Source organism: Nematolebias whitei, chromosome 19 (genome assembly GCF_014905685.2).
Source record: "Nematolebias whitei isolate Nwh7 chromosome 19, NemWhi1, whole genome shotgun sequence".
Lineage (NCBI taxonomy): Eukaryota > Metazoa > Chordata > Actinopteri > Cyprinodontiformes > Rivulidae > Nematolebias > Nematolebias whitei.
In genome coordinates, this window is record NC_056516.1 from 14,982,999 (window position 1) to 15,001,458 (window position 18,460).

Below are 18,460 nucleotides of genomic sequence, written 5' to 3' on the forward strand. Positions count from 1 at the left end.
TATATATATATATATATATATATATATATATATATATATATATATATTTGGACAAACGTTACACAGCTGCTTGTCTTCTTCCACCTCTTCACTGGTAAACATTCAGCAGCTGTTTTATGCATGAATGAACTTGTATTCTCTTGTTTTCCGTAATAAGTACTCTTACCGATATCCAAAGTTTGCTTATGATTGTCAGCCTTCCCGTGTATGAGTCAGTAGAAATACAACTGTGCAAGCCGAAACATATGCTCCTCAGTGCCACGCTTCTGAGCACCTTTCCTGGTGATAATCTGTTGAAGGTGATAATTCATTCTCCTCAAAACTGTCCGCCTCCCACCCCTTCCTTTTTCATGCCTCTGCACTCCAGCTGGCAGAAAAATCCACCTACGGTGCGTGTCAGATGGGCGGGACGTTATATTGTTTTGGAACTAGTTTCACTGCTGCAGACGAGGAGTAATTGTCTTGTATTCGCAGCCTGACACTGAGGGTCTTTTCAAATGTAGAATGCCTCCAACCCTGCCAGCTGTCGACAGGAAGCTAAGCTGGTTTTTGTGCTGAATACTACAGAAAAAAAAAATCTGGCATGAGGCCAGGTAGAGTTTTTTTGACAAACAACAGACAGACAGAAGGACGGGTGTGAAAGCAGCAAGAAGGGAAATCTAATATTCATCAGGCGATACCTCCGGTAATATTCTATTATTTATTAGGTCTGAATCAGCTCTGTCATCATCCAAACTCTAACAGGCTGAGCCTCGAGCACACACATAAGGATGCTGTATACAATACATATACTATATATATATATATATATATATGGATTTCCCAAATGAATCAGTGGACTCAATGCAATCTAGTCCAGGTACAGCTAATGAGAGGCCAAGTTTCATCTCAAATCTGCTGCAAGGGAACTACACGAGTGCAAACATTTCATTTCTCGGCTGAGCTCTCTCTCGCATTTCCTTTTATTTCTTCAGGTGAACAGCACTGAGCTGCCTGTGTAATTTGTTTTCATTCCTGTGAATGGAATTAATCAAATCATTTGTTCCTCTAATGTACCTTCTGCACTCATTGTGTTCAATCCGGCCATTAACACATGAAACCTCTTGTCAAAATGGTTAATGCGAGCAGCTTTAAATAGCCGTAGAATGGATTAATGATGGAGGTAATCATTTAGGGTATGGTTTATTAATTTGCTCTCCTGTTATTAGGACAGTTATTTCGGTTGTCAGTCTTTAAAGGGGTGACGGAGGTGGTGGTGGAGGTGGATGGGGCAATCTAATTTCAACTGTAGGGATCTGTACTATTGATCTGATGTAATGCCTCACCCTTCGTCCTCTTGCATTTGTTCATTCTGACATCATTCTCATTACTAACTGCTGAAAACTGATAATCTGATCATCTAACAATGTTTATAAAACACCTGTTTATATCTGTACAACATGGACATTCCTGGACAAATTTTAATTAGTTTACATTTGTCTCATTATTACTGCTAAATAACACATATAAAAAGAGAACTGTAGCTGAATGTGTATAACTAGGTTTTTTTCAGATTTCAGGTAGACAGTTTTAAAAATGAAAGATGTATCCACAAATACGTCCATAGAAGCATCTAACAAACACATTTCTAAATTAATTCAATTCAGTCAGTTTATTAATGCAGCATCAATTCACAACAAGCGTCTCAGGATACGGAACAAAACTAAAATGCCAGTTAGTAGAAAAATAAAAGAATTATAGAAGCCAGCAGACTGCTTTGAATATCGACAGTAGAAAGGAAAGACTCACTTTTAACAAGAAATAAACTACTACAAGAAGAGAGCTCAGGATTGGCTGGGGAAAAAGAGGACCAGTGGTCCAGGTGGATTTTGATATTGATGAGGAGGAAGACAAAGAAAAACACACAATAATGATGGAAATATTAAATTACTTTATAAATGCATTTCCTTTTTAGTGATTTGTGTTCCAGTAGATGCTGGTAACATTGATACCTAAATTCATCTAAAACATCCATTATCTTTACCCGCTTCTTCCTTTTTACGTCACAGGGGTCACTGGTGCCCATATCCAGCAGTCACTGTGCGAGAAGTGGGGGACACCCTGGACAGGTCTCCAGTCCATCACAGGTACACCCTGGACAGGTCTCCAGTCCATCACAGGTACACATACAGACAAGACAAACAACTATTCACTCTCTCACTCACACCTAGGGACAATTTAGAGTTACCAATCAGTCTAACATGCATGTTTTTGGTCTGTGGGAGGAAACCGGAGTACCCGGAGAAAACCCACGCATGCACGGAGAGAACATGCAAACTCCACCCAGAAAGGACCTTGGCAGGGATTTGAACCAGCGACCTTCTCGCTGAGAGTCGGCAGCAGCTCTACCAAGTGCAAGAAGAAATTACAAATAGGGAACAAATAAAACTAGTGACGGCTCTTTACTGACTACAACTTTGTTCTTACTGTTTGTTGTAGTCGTTCAAACAATCAGGATTGCTTGCGAACATCAGTTCGCTCTATTTATCTACGAGTGGTTTCACCTCATCTCAAGCTCCGGTCCTCAACCAGAGACCTGCGAGCTGGAGGTTTTTCATGTTCTTCTGGACTGAGATTGTTTAAGGTTGGTCCGCTCGATGCCTTCGCTTGTAGTCCAGAATATTTTTCAGTTAAATGATAAATAAATTATACATGCCAACTCATAATTTGTATTCTGGTTTAATTTGAAAATTAAAACAGCAACATTTGATCATGTAAATGTGGAGCACTGACTGACTTTTAGGATGATGGTGGAAATTCAAGTTTTGTTTTATTTGACGATGTGTTATTAAAATTAAAATCTTACACGAAAATGTTGTTTAAGTTTGAATTCAATAATTAAGATCTCATTATGAAAAGAATCAGTGAACAGATGGAGCGTCTTATACCGACAGTTTAAGCTGAAAATGAGTTCAGTCTCTGTTGCCATGGTGATTTAATTGAGCTCAAAGAAATCTTTCATGACTGAAAACCTTCAGCTGAACAAGCTGTTAATTTTAGTTTGTTGTCTCTCAGGTGATTCACTGACCGAGCATCAGAACCTGATGGAAAATGTATTAAAAACTTGACTAACAGAAGCATGATTTAAAGTCAGATTTATGTCGTCTTAAGTCTGAGACCCACAAGGATAAACTGTGATAATCAACATCTAGAAAAGGCTGCAGTAATTTTTTATCAGCTGTTTTTGTGGTTTGTGGTTAATTTGTCTCTAATGAATGGTTACGTTGCACAGTGTTTTAAGATTGCTGTAATTAAACCTTTACTTAAGAAACATAACCTTGACTCAGGAATTTTAGCTAATTATAGACCTATATCTAATCTAACTTTCATCTCAGAAATTCTAGAGAAAATAGTTGCTTGTCAGTTACGTGATCATCTACAAAGAAATAATCTGTTTGAAGAGTTTCAGTCAGGGTTTAGAGCTTATTATAGCACAGAAACAGCACTAGTAAAAGTCACTAATGATATTCTCATGGCCTCAGACAATGGACTTGTGTCTATACTGGTCCTGTTAGACCTCAGTGCTGCATTTGATACAGTTGATCACAATATTCTATTATAGAGACATATGATATGATATTGGAAATACAGGAACAGCTTTAAATAGGTTTAAATTATATCTATCTGATAGATTCAAATTTGTAAATGTAAATAATAAATCTTCATCATACACCAAAGTTAGTCATGGAGTTCTTCAGGGTTCAGTGCTTGGACCAATACTTTTTACCTTACATATGCTTCTATTAGGTAAAGTTGTTAAACAGCATGGAATACATTTTCATTGTTATACTGATGACACAGTTATATTTGTCCATTAAACCCAATGAATCCAATCAGCTACTTAGACTACAAGCATGTCTTAAAGACATAAAAACCTGGATGACCCTTAATTTTCTCCAGTTGAACACAGACAAGACTGAGGTTTTGGTTTTTGGGCCTGGGCATCATAGGAATGAATTTTTCAGCCTCTCTCCCTCCTTGGATAACATTAATCTGTTCTCCAGCTCTAATGTTAAAAATCTTGGTGTTATTTTTGATCAGGACATGTCTTTTATCCCCAACATTAAAAATGTTAGTAGAACTGCCTTCTTCCACCTGCGTAATGTCACTAAAATTAGAACCATCTTATCTAAAAATGATGCAGAAAAACTGGTTCATGCATTTGTCACGTCTAGACTGGACTATTGCAATGGTTTATTATCTGGGTGTCCAAATACGTCTTTAAAACGTTATTTAATCCGAAATGCTGCTGCCAGAGTCTTAACTGGAGTTAGTAGGAGAGATCATATCTCTCCAGTTTTAGTTTCTCTCCACTGGCTCCCTGTCAAATCCAGAATTTAATTCAAAATTGTACTTCTAACCTACCAACATCTCCTGATGCATGCTCAATAATCCAGGTAGAAAAATCCAAAAAAGTTCAATCTGGTCCTCTGGACATTAAAAACAAAAAAACTTTTTTTTTTTTTTTAATGTCCAGTGGACCAGATTGAACTTTTTTGGATCTAACCTACAACGCTCTCAACAACCTAGCTCCATCTTATATTACAGATCTTATTGTTCCATATTTTCCTAACAGAGCACTTTGCTCTCAGGCTGCAGGTTTACTTGTGGTTCCTAGTGTTTCCAAAAGCAGAATGGGAGGAAGATATTTCAGTTATCAGGCTCCTCTCTTGTGGAGCCAACTTCCAGTTTCTGGTTGACACATTGTCCAGTGTTAAGACTGGGCTTAAGACTTTCCTTTTTGATTAATCCTATAATTGGGGTTGGCTTTTTATGCTGCCTTAAGCTTAGACTACTAGAGGACAAATTTACCTAATTTCCTTAAATTAATTGCTAAAACTGAAGAGTTTTAATTTTATACTATTTCTATCTTAACGTGATTCTTGGCCTGCCATTGTGTATCTTTTCCTACCAAACCCAGCTGGTCGAAGCAGATGGCCACTTGTCCTGAGCTTGGTTCTGCTATAGTTAGCATGATGATGATGACTGATGTATGGATAGGTTGCCATTAAGACTTCAAATGCAAAATAATCTGGGAAAAATTTGTTGCAGTTTAATTTTATTTGACATTGTGAAAAATTAAACATCCTGGTAAATGTTAAAATACAGTAAGTGAGTGGAGTATTCTCTTTATTTAATCCAAAATAACAGAATAAGTCTGAATGCTATGCTTTTTAATATTAACCCACCAATAACACAGAATTTTTTACACATCGCAACCTACACAGATTTTATGAAGTCACCACATTTTTAAACATTTACATCAACATAACTCAAAGTTGGAAGTGATAAACTCAGCGTCTCATAATTACAAGATTATTCATCTTCCTTCTGAAACAAGAAGATGATGCAGCCGGGAACCAGCAGCAATAAAATCCTCCAGAACAGGACAGAACTAGCATGAAGTGTGCTACAACCTCAGCAGAGTCCCTGAACAGCACGCTGAAGGATGTCCAAGGTCCTGCAGAGGACAGAGGGAGCCTAAAAAAAGCATGTTAATGTTGTATTTTCAATTAAATAAAATGTATATAAACTAAATTGTAATATTAGGGTAAAATAAATCAACATAATTCATGAATAATAAGGTAGATTAAATATTAAAGGGCGTCCGTGTAGAGACTGAAGAAGTTTTTTGGATAAAAGATGAAATGTTTCAACAAAGAAGAATCCATCCAAAGAATAGACACCTCTGGGTGTCCAAATACTTCTTTAAAAAGTCTTCAGTTGATCCAAAATGCTGCTGCCAGAGTCTTAATGAGAGCTGATAGGAGAGATCATATCTCTCCAGTTTTAGTTTCTCTCCATTGGCTCCCTGTCTAATCCAGAATAGGATTCAAAGCCTTACTTCTAACATACAAAACTCTCAACAACCTAGTCCCATCTTATATTAGAGATCTTATTGTTCCATATTTTCCTAACAGAGCACTTCACACTCAGACAGCAGGTTTACTTGTGGTTCCTAGAGTTTCCAAAAGCAGAATGGGAAGAAGATCTTTCAGTTCTCAGGCTCCTCTCTTGTGGAACCAACGTCCAGTTTCTGTCCGTGAGGCTGACACATTGTCAGGTTTTAAGACTGGGCTTAAGACTTTCCTTTTTGATAAATCATATAGTTAGTGTCGGTTTAGGTTTCCTGAGCTATCCCTTAGTTTTGCTCTTATAGGCTTAGGCTACTGGAGGACAAACTGACCATATTTCCTCACTCTGCTGCTGTCTTTACTTGATCTAATCTACCTGTTTGTATTTGTAATTATTTCTATCTTAACGTGTTGTTTGTCTTTCTTCCTATAGAAAGTACATCTGGACCTGCCATTCTGTTTGTCTGTTTCTACTTCCTGTCCTCTTAAACCCAGCTGGTCTAAGCTGATGACCGTTTGTCCTGGACCTGGTTCTGCTGGAGGTTTCTTCCTGTTTAAAGTGAGCTTTTCCTTTCCACTGTCTCCTTTGCGCTTGCTCAGGATGGGAGACTGTGACGAAGTGAAGATTCAACACAATCTGCTGCTTCCTTAGATAGAGAACTGTTACTAATTGGCTTTTTTATGTATGTGAATGTTTTGTACAAAACCCGGAGACAAATTCTGTTGTGACTGAGCTACAAAATAAACTGAACAGAATTGTCCAGGAAAGCTCACTGAAACGTGAATGCTTAGTTTGTGCGTACGATATTCATACAGTTCCACTTTAGTGCACACATTCTTTTCCATGAACTAAGATCTTACACATCTAAAGATATTTTCCCATTTACTTGCTTCTCTGTGTGTTTATTTGTGCATGACGCTTGCACAGATATTGTAGCACAAGTTCAGAACAGCACACAAAGTGAAGCATTGTGAGTTCATTTACTCCACTCATTTAGCCAATTTGTGCTTTTTATGCTTCCTCCTATTACTATATTTGCATTTTTTCCATCAACAAAGTCTGTGAAGCATGAGGAGCTATTAGAACATTCCTGTCTTCAGAAAAAAACCATAACATGTCTGAGTTTAAAAAAGAAAAACAACTCCTCTCCTATTATCACAAGCATCATTACAGCTGAAGAGCAGAGACGTCAAACGATTGGGAGATGAAAACATTTGCAAGAGTTCACATGTAAGTGTAAAAAAATAAAGCTTTTAGAAGGGGGAAATAAATAAATGTAAGTGGACGCACACGCAAAAACACACAAATACATAGCCTTAGTGTCATAACTATTCCACATCGTGAGTCCCTGACTCCACTTCAAAGCTCTCCGGCTGACAGTGGCTAATGATGAACACTCAGATGAAGAGCAAAGAGACAGCCATCCAGACTTCACATTAAAAAGGCCTCTTCCCATCCTCGATGTCGAGATAAAAGACAAGAACTCATGCCCGGCTGCAGCTAATGTGCGTTTAAGCACTCATCCATACATACATAAATGCGTACACAGGCAGACACACTTATCATGCAAATGTAGAATAATTAGTCGTCTGCGTGGAGGAAAGCTGGGATGCTTTTTGAAGATGGCGATCCTCAAAACGTTCATTGATGTTATGCTGGTTAATGGAGGATGGAAGCACAACTGGTGTTTCTCACACTTTCTTTCTTGCTCACAAAATTCACATATCTAGAAAGGACATGTATGTGTATTAATTGTGAAGACCGAAGAGGCATTGGAAAGGTGGCCAAGAAGCCACACAGCACTCGTCAGATGCTGTGTGTATAAAAGGAAATGTGAGGTACTTTAGGACTTAGACTTAGGAATAAAACTGAGTCTGTCCACAATAAATACCCTGATAATCACAAAACAACCTGCAAAGAGGTTTATTTAAATCAACAGTGGACTTGAAATCCCATATGTGGTAAGAAGGGAGACAAAGTCTTACAGCTTATGCTAAAGTTGCTAAACCTATTTTATTTTCAGTCTAAGCTGTGAGTGCTGGAATCACCAGCTTTACTACCTGTTTCCATCCATCGATAGACAGCCAGGATGCTGTGTATGACGCTGTGCTAAGATTCATAACTGGCTGTAACTACCATACCCACCACTGCACCCTGTATTCACTGGTTAACTGGACATCATTAACTTCATGCAGACTCTCTCACTGGTACATTTTCATCTTTAAATCACTTCTTGGTCTGTTGCCTTCATACATCTCCTCCTACATGTCACTGTTTGAGTGCAGCTACAGTGTGCACTCTCAAGACATAATTACCTGTAGCGTCCACTCAGTGTGGACCGAACTTGGCAAAACGGCCTTCTCCTACTCCGCTCCTGTTTCCTGGAACACTCTGCAAAAAGATCTGAAGCTCTCGACCTTGACCTCTCTAAGGGATTTTAAACAACTGTTATGTTCATTGCAAAAACAAATGCAGACATGTTCCTGTTTTTAGCATTTTACAATCGCTTCATAATGCAGCTGTTTTTGACTCGTTTTTATGTAATTTCTTCCATTTACTTTTCATTTTATATGCTTTTATATGATTGTCTATTATTGTCTGTATCTCATCTGTGTTTTTTGTTTAAAACAGGTATTTCTTGTAAATGAGTCCTCGAGGCTCAATGAGACTAACCTGTATAAATAAAGGTTGTACGGGGGAAAAAATCCATCCATCAATCCATAGTTTACCCACTTTTTCCTTTTTTGGGTCATTTTTCATGGGGGGTCATTGGTGCTCAATTCAGCAGTCCCTGTGTGAGAGATGGGGGACACCCTGGACAGGTCTCCAGTCCGTCACAGGGACACATAGAGATGAAGGAGACAATCAACCATTCACTTTCTCACTCACACCCAGGGACAATTTTGATTTACCAATTAGTCTAACATGCATGTTTTTGGTCTGTGGGAGGAAACCGGAGTACCGGAGAAAACTACGCATGCACAGAGAGAGTGTGCAAACTCCACTCAGAAAGGTCCCTGGCCGGGATTCGATCCGGTGACCTTCTCACTGAGAGGCAACAGCTCTACCAACTGAGCCACCGTGCCACCCCTTGTACCTGTTTACAAGGTAAAATGTTGTACTTACCCCACTTAGATGTCTATTTAAACAAATGTGTTTTAATGGCATGCAGTGCTAGATCAACAATTTTAGAAACATCCATCCATTATCTTTACCCATTTATTCCATTTTGGGTCATGGGGGTCGCTGGTGCCCATGTCCAGCAATCACTGTGCGAGGGGCGGGGTACACCCTGGACGGGTCGCAAGTCCATCACAGGGCCACATAGAGACAAACGAGACAAACAACCATTCACTCTCTCACTCACACCTAGGGACAATTTAGAGTTACCAATCAGCCTAACATGCATGTTTTTGGTCTGTGGGAGGAAACTGGAGTACCCGGAGAAAACCCACGCATGCACGGACAGAACATGCAAACTCCACCCAGAAGGCCCCTGGACCGGGGTTTGAACCAGGGACCTGTTCGCTAAGAGGCAGCAGCTCTACCAGTTGCGCCACCGTGCTGCCTAATTTTAGAAACATTTACACAAAAGTAAGTTTTCACAGAAATTTGTTTTAAAAAAATCCAATAAATAAATAAATAAAATGTTGCTAAAGTTTGCTCTTCAAGGTCCATTTTGAAGGATTTATGGTGAGGTTTAGGAATGTTTCTTAATTTGACAAACACCTTTTTGGTGTTAAATTGCTGCCTTTGGTTTTTAGTAATTAATAAAGAGGTACAACACTAATCTGGAGCAAAAAGGAAACATTGCATTTCGCGTTTGACGGGACGGTATCTTGCTGTGACGGTAGAGTGCAGCAATTTTTTTAGGCATTGCTCCATGGAGCACAGATATAGTTTTTCATAAAAAAAAAGTTGAAAAATTTTGCTAACACAGCAAATTAGCCAAGTGACGGTCATACATTTTATTTCAAAACAAGATTTTCTTCATTCTTCCTATGACTTTACCTGGTGTTACTGTTCCTTATTGAGTTTAAGGGTCCAAAATGTGGGCAGCACGGTGGCGCAACTGGTAGAGCTGCTGCCTCTCAGCGAACAGGTCCCTGGTTCAAACCCCGGTCCAGGGGCCTTCTGGGTGGAGTTTGCATGTTCTCTCCGTGCATGCGTGGGTTTTTCTCCGGGTACTCCAGTTTCCTCCCACAGACCAAAAACATGCATGTTAGGCTGATTGGTAACTCTAAATTGTCCCTAGGTGTGAGTGAGAGAGTGAATGATTGTTTGTCTCGTTTGTCTCTATGTGGCCTTGTGATGGACTGGAGACCCGTCCAGGGTGTACCCCGCCCCTCGCACAGTGAGTGCTAGACATGGGCACCAGCACCCCCCGTGACCCAAAAATGGAATAAACGGGTAAAAGATAATGGAAGGATGGGTCCAAAATGTGGCAAAGCTAAAAACAACCCTAAAGCCAATTCACATTTTCTGTTTCAGGTGCAGCCCATTGTTTGAGCCTGGGAGGGCAGACCACACAGGAAGTGACCAGCTGCACCTGTAAGAGAAAAGGAAGCACACTGTGTGCATGAAATATCTCACTGTCTCTGTCCTGATCCTACAGGGATATTAAGATGGTCTGATTGGCTCCTTGTGCTTGTTGAACCTGGTGAGATTGCTGTTGCAGCTTTTGGGAAAAGTGACAATGAACCATCCCGAAGATGCTTTCAGATTCACTCATATAAATAAAGCGTCCAGGGGGGCTTGGAATTTATCAGGGAACATGTGGACATCTTGGATCTACTACCAACCCTGTGATCTCACAGAAAAGGAGACGGCAACGAACTGATGACATTCAAGCACATAAATAAGCATACAAATGACCAGGGAAGAATTTGAAGTCAAACGCAAGCCACGCCACACACTCACACTCCTGCACAGACAAGCACACAAACTAATTGGCCACCCCATTAGTAATTTATTAAGCTTGTCCTTGTAAATTTTATCAGGTATCCAGCAAGGGAATGGATTTATTGATTCCGTCTGCATTCATCAGGCCCAGAAAACAGACTGAGAGGGAAGGAAGCGTGTCAAAGCGAGGCAGCAGGCGAGACACAGAGGGAGAAAGTACATTCATCAGGGCGGACAGCATTTTGCTTCCAAGCGACTTTGCATGAGATCAAGCTGGAGTGTGCTGTGATTCCCCCTGGGTCACCGCTATAACCTACTTCATTCACAACGCTGCCTCGCCTCAGCTCATCAATGTGTGTATCCCGATCAATTGTTCTCATAAAAACACCATCCAGACGTTGGCTCAGGACATCACATGGGAGAGGGAAAGCACTCCTGTCAAATTTCATCTTAACCCCGAGGAGCTGCGGATAAGCTGCAGGGCAATCAGATGCGGGCGGGGTCATGGATATGCGGGAAGTAAATTTGAAGAAATTTCAATTTGCAAAACACAGACTCTAACAAATTATGTACAATATGTATGAGGTTGTGACCTCATTACTGTACTTCCTCTGGCACACTAATTTCCAGGTTTTTCTTTTTCCCCCTTTTACAAGGAGTGACTTAGTATCGACTGCACATAAATGCACTGCCTGTTCCCGGCGTAGTACCATCAGTCAGTTTCTGTGACACTACAACCTTGGACAATTACTTAAAAGAATAGTCCAGCCAAAATAAAGTGGGTTTCTGTGTAAATGTTATAATTAATACCTTACTGATTGTAAATAGTGTCTTGAATGGTACAAGTTTGGGAAAATTGTTTAATTTTGACCCCACTGACTAATTAAAAACTAGCCCAAACATAAAACAAAATCGGATTGGTACTCCCTTAGAATTATCTTCTGTCAATTTTTTGTTTAAATGGCAATTTATATAGAATGCATCTCAACCAAGGAGAGCTATTGTTATGTACAGCTGCTGCTGCGCGACACTCACGTGAACCCTATCAGAAACTGAACAGTGAGGACAGAAACATGGAGAAAGGTACTGGACTTATACACCGGGCATTATTATTTTAAAACTTTTCCCGACAGCAGGTTGGATAGAAATAAAGTTATCTGTAAACACTGCAGTGCTGAAATGTAACAAATACTATACCAAAGTGGGATAGCTACAATTGCAGACCAATTAGCCCTGTGGAAGATGCTGGTCTGTGTAACGTTCGTAGAACCTACAGAGTAGGAAAGGTACAGTCGGAGGAATGTACAAGTTACTGTATTTTTCACCCTATAAATCGTGGTTTTTTTTGCATAATTTACATGCCCTGCAACTTATACATGAAAGTGACGTATTTATGTTTTTTTTTTTTCTTATTTATAAACCAATTTTTGGCTGAGATATGACCGTTTTCATTCATTCTGACTGAAATATTGAACACTACCATTTTCAGCTGCTAGATGGCACTCGAGTAATATGGCATGCCGTTGTATCATGCAATAGGTAAAAGTGGCTATTAATGACACAATCAGCTTGCCACAGACTGCCACCTTCGTCCAGCTCGCTTGGAGCAACCATCAAATCAGCTTCATTTCGCTGCTCCGCCCCTGCGAAATACAGCTGATTTGACCATCGAAGCGCCTTTATTAAGTAGAAGTTCAACTGAGACACACCTTTACTATAATTTTGAGCAAACAAATATTTTTTTTAAAGTGTTAATCTTATTAAATTAAATTCTTTTTAAAGTCCTCCTGTGCACGCTCCCGCAGCCGCTATTTGGCAGCCACTCGATTTTTGGCACAACACCGGCCCACATTTCTGGGATCGGCCCACATTTCCGGGTTGTCAGCGATGACGCATAACAAACGCGAAGCGTCAGCGGTGATGCACAATAGATGCGACGTATATGGTGAAGTGACTTATTTATGGATGTTTCCACTTTTTTAGACAAATTTGGACTGATGCAACTTATAGGGTGGAGTGTCACGTACGGCGGAAAACATGGTAATTTATTATTGTGTCATTAAACAGCCTTCATCACTAAAAGTTTTTTTTTCTTTAGACAGATTTTCCAAAGGAAATCCAGTGCAAACAGGCACTATAAAGACTAAAATCTCTCCTGCACTGTCAATTCTATCAGTTTTCTTGTGATTCTTATTGTGCTTGAACACTCTACCTTTCCTCCAAGAGGAGCACTTGTTGCTGAATATAAATTGTTCATGATGCTCACTGATTCAAAATGTTTCTTCTTGTAACTTTTCAGAAAAAAACATATTTTTGAATTTGTTGTTAATCTGTTATTATTGTCGTTTGGGGTTTGAATGTTTTTTTTCCCTCTCTAAAACAAACTAAAAACATTTTTGCCCTGGCATATAACTTTGGTTTCATATTTTATATTTTGTTCATGTTTAAGTTACTAGAAATGCTTAAATTGCTACAACACCACTGTTGAAAGTGACATTTTGAAAATGTTTTGGACATTTGTTATATAAAACAGTACCTTAAAAATGCCCTTAACAGCTTTGAGTCATAATTTACTTTACCGTATTTTCTGGGGTATAAGTCGCCCCGGAGTACAAGTTGCATCAGTCAAAAAAGCATCATGAAGAGGCAAAAAACATATACAAGTTGCTTCGGCGTATAAGTTGCATTTATTATGCGTCACCGCTGAAACGTTGCATTTATTATGCATTTATTTAATGGTCAAAACAGCTTCATTTAGCCTGGACGGAGTGGCGCCATCTATCGTGGCCGGAGCCGCTAGCTCTCCAGCGTTCCTTTGCCTGCACCAGTTGAGTGAAGTGTGCACGCACGGGAGGACTCGTTGTTGCAGAGGTGGTGGAAGATGACAAGGCTAAGATACTGTGGGAATCCAGATCCAGATTGATTAGCAGGTGATGGCTTGTGGTGGGCAACAAACAACAGAAGGCAAGGGTGGCACCTGTAGAGATCCAAAACAGCTCCAACGTCAGTAAGAAAGAAACCTGAGCAGCTCAAGTAACACTAAGGCCTGAAAAAAGAAATTAATAAACTGGGGTGAGTTTTGTCCTCATTGAAACCAGTGATCATTAGAGCATGTGAGCCTGACCTCTATATTGGAAAAGTGCTTCCAGCAGTTCCAAGGAATAACCTGAGAGATATATGTCTATGAGTGAAGTCTTGGGAACAGCTAAGTTACTGAACAGAACCCTCAAATCCAGAGCTCTGGTGGAGTAACTGAGCTTGCAGTTAAAGTACAACTGGACTTACAACTTAGACTTTTTTGGGGGTGCTCAAGTACACCTAAAATGTAACTCAGCACCCCTGAAAAATAAACAAACCATCATTAGGATTTTGAAAGAAACTCAGTTCTCGTGGCTCAATGAGACTACCTGTATAAATAAAGGTTAAATGAAAATGAAAAAGAATGATTGCTACCTTGGCTTTTTTATGTGGAGCTGAACTATGATGCATCATTCGTCCAAAAATAATAAAAGATCAATAAAAAGTGTAATTTAAATATGAGTGACAAGGCAAGTAACAAATTATAATGTAGAAAAGTTGGAAGATATAGTGATTGAAAACAGGACATTCTGCATAATTAGGATTGCACACAGTGCTCACTCTGACTTAAAAGATTATAATATTCTCATACAAGGTCATATTACCTTTAGAAAAAAATACATTGATCAAAGAGGAATATTTTCAGTCATTCATGACATGACAATCCTAAGTGGTTACAATATGTTCATCCACCTTCAGAGCTGGATATTTTCAAAAATAAGAAACGTGACATCTTCCATTTTGGTGTATTGCTGCATCTAAGAAAGGTCACTGCACCTGGTCATGGATAAAATTACTCCCTCTGACTGCCAGGATTCATGTCTCTGTGAAGTCATTGATAAACAAACAACAACAACAAAAAAAGACTTGAAAAAATCCTTTGACAATTGGGACATCAGTGCTTGTTGTCTTTGTTTTTGATGAAAACAGCTGCTGAAAGACCTGACAGAGGAGAGTGGAATCAATCCCAGCATTAGTAAAATAAAGTGCATACCAGGTTAGCAGCCACTGCCTAATCCATCTCCTTTCTGATCAGTTGTCTCCTGTTGTGGAGTAAAGAAGGGGAATTGAAAATACCCTCCATCCATCCGTACGCTCATCCATCCGTCTTTCGAGCCCAGGTTGCATCAGAAAGGGGATCCGGTGTTGTTACGACTCGGGGAACCCAGGGCGATACGAGACCAGAAAACGAGGCAAGACTCAAGATACAAATAAACAGTGTTTATTTATACACTGCTGGATAAATGACAGTAGATCAGCTGGAGCCCTGAGGAGAAAAGAAAAGGGTCAGGTGGCTCTGGTTGGGGAATATGGGAATGTAGATATTGATCCGATGGTTTTATCTTACAGGTTGGAGGATGGTCGAGGGTTTTCCGAAGTGGGCTCCAGAGAAGAAGGCAAACAGGCGAGTGTCTGGAAGGCAAGGCACAATGAACCAGGAGAGGGACCGAAGGGGAACCAAGGCACGACAGAAACTGAGGAGTCGGGTATGCTGAAATCACAAGAAATAGTTTGAGTATCTTAGCATGAGATACAAACACAGGCCTGAGACAAAGAGTACCATGAATGGCCAATGCTCTGGCGATGAGTAGCATCTGACTGCAGCCTTATGTAGAGGAGGACCTCATCAGGTAGAAGACCATCAGGTGGTGATGATTGGTGGCCATCTTGGAGAGTGAAGCTGCAGCAGATGGTACTCTCACAGTGCCCCCCCCCCTCCCCCCCAAGAATCACCTCCAGGCGACCTGAGGCATTTTTCAGGGTGAGCCTTGAAGGTTGTGATGAGACTTGGGTTCAAAATGAATGAGCAGGGGATCCAAGATCTTTCTTCTGGTCCATAGCCCTTCCAGTCGACCAGATATTGAAAACCCCAGCCACGGCGTTGGACGTCCAGGATAAACCTCACCGTAAAGGCAGGATGATTGTCAATCAGTTGGGCGGGCTGGGGGAGGTTGGTAGGAGGGTACAAGGGGCTGATGATGGGGAGATGGGCTTGATTTGGGAGACATGGAAGGTGGGGTGGATCTTCAGTGACATAGGGAGTTGAAGTTTGACTACAGGGGGTTGATGATTTTCAGGACCAGGAAAGGACAGACAAAACAGGGAGACAGTTTCTTAGGAGTATCTTTAAGGGTTATACTGCGTGTGGAAAGCCAAACTTTTTGGCCTACCTGGTAAGTGGGTGCTAAGGAGCGATGGCCGTCAGCAAACTTCTTGGTTTGGGCTGTGGTACAAAGTAAAGCTGCCTTGGTCTGGTGCCAGATGCATCGACAATGACGGAAGTGATGCTGAACCGACAGCACTGTGGTATTGTTCTCCTGGCTGGGGAACAAAGGGGGTAGATAGCCAAGGAAGGCCTCAAACGAGGACATACCTGTAGCAGCAGATTTATGGGTGTTGTGGGTGTATTCGAACCAGACCAGATGTTTGCTCCAGACAGATGGGTTCCTCTCCACTATGCACCAGAGTGTGGCTTCGAGCTCTTGGTTGACTCGCTCCGTCTAGCCGTTGGACTGTGGGTGATACCCTGAGGTGAGGCTGGAAGAGGCCCCCAGGGTCTTACAGTAACAGTGCCAGACTTGTGAGATGAATATAGGTCCTCGGTCTGAGACCACATCAGACGGGATTCCATGGACTCTAAAAACATGTTGCACAAGGAGAAGGGCAGTCTCGAAGGAGGAGGGGAGTTTGGGGAGGGGGATAAAATGTACCATCTTAGAGAAAATGTCAACAACAGTGAGTATAGTGGTGTTACCATCCTATGGAGGCAGACCCGTGACAAAGTTTACCGAGATGTGGGACCATGGGAGGCTGGGCATCGGGAGGGGAAGGAGGAGACTGGCAGGAGGTTAATTACCAGTCTTTCTTAAGTTTAAGAAAGGTGAGGTTGGCCTCAGGGGTCCATTTGAAGGCCCTAGCAGTGGAAGTGAGCTGTGACCATCAAAAAGTGATCTTGAGACCGGTCTCAAGACCAAGACCGGTCTCAAGTACTACAACACTACTCTATGCCACCTCAGACAAAAAAAAAAAAATAATGTTCTCTTACACAGTGTAACTCCTACCCTCTTGAATGTCTTGCACCAAAAACATTAAGGTTTACTTGCATTCCCTGTTCAGTTCCAGTCCAGAAAAACACTTTTCAAAATTCTACCACAAAATGTTCACTATTTGAATCCTTCTGCGACTGGGGTCATCAGTGCATTGCGTGTTTCTGTTTGCAATTATCAGCAGTCAGCCAGCGTGAGAAAAACAAAGTAAAAATAAAAAGAAAAGCAAAAGAAGTTCTCGTTGGCAACAGTGGGAGTAATTGTAGTGTTGCTTTGTGCTACAGTACATACATTCCCCTTTGAGGGTGGATGGATGATATTTCGCACGTGTGGGTGCCTAAGTTAAATCGACATGACAGCGAGGCGGCTCGACTGTAAACAGTGGTTTTCTGAATTGCATTAGAGTGTAATACAAACACAAAGCCTCCCTGGTAATTTAGCTTTGGACGTTTGGAAGTAATCTTTTTGAGAAAGGAGGGTAATCAGAAAGACTTTGATCCAAGATCCGTTTCCCTCTGGGCATTGCCTTGACTAGTATTGTTCCAGGATTCCCCAGTATTGCTCACTAGGAGGTTAGCAGATTGCTTGCTGTAAGATTGGCAGAGGAGCCGCATGCCTGGGATTTGGGAATATAAATTCCTAATCCTCTGCATGGCTCCCTCCATCCCTGCTCAGGTTGAAGCTTGCAGGTTGAGTGGTGAAGGCGCACATAGACTTAGATGTATGGACTGAAGTGATAAGGCTTGTGGGTGCTTTAAGTCCATTACTGTATAGATAGCAGTCGTTTAGCCTCAGGCATTTAGCTACTGTACTCTTTTTCTCAGCTCTAGAAGTATTCATAGATTCATTTAAAAAGTGTTAACCTGCATGTTTGGCAAGATGTTTAAGACCTGAAGACTTCTGGGCTACTCACATAAAATATACTTGTCCATTCTCATAGTGTAACAGAAATGTTATATTTTAGGAGCTATGTGATCGTTAAATTTAATTTAATTTAATTTACCTCTTTCTATCATTATTTCATAAACTCACATTAGGATTAAAATTAAAATGTGAATGTGTTTAAATTCTTATTTATTTCTAAATCCAGACAACTGCATTTATTGTCTTAATTTTGTTTGAGGTAGCATGAAAGCACAAAAAATCTTCCCAGAGTTCTGTCAACGTCTTTACAAGACGTGTTTGGGTGTTTTTCTGTTGTACATTAAAAATTACTTAAACATTCAATGTCATCCATATCAACCTTTCACAATACAGAAAAATACCAGTTTTAGCACAGCTAAAGATCTTCCCAAAACTTGTTTTTCATACTCTTCAAAATTATTTTTATGATAGTAACTATTTCAGCACACAATGTAAGTTTAATGATGACAAAATCAGGATATAAAAAGAAAGATGTTGAAAAGAAAACAATAAAAACAACTTCAGTATTGTGGTTTCTAGAGCTGCTGGGTCATAATATCAGAAAAGCTCTGTATTTTCAGTCCACACAAATACAACAACAATAGAGTTTTTAAATAATCTGTATTTTTAAAAAT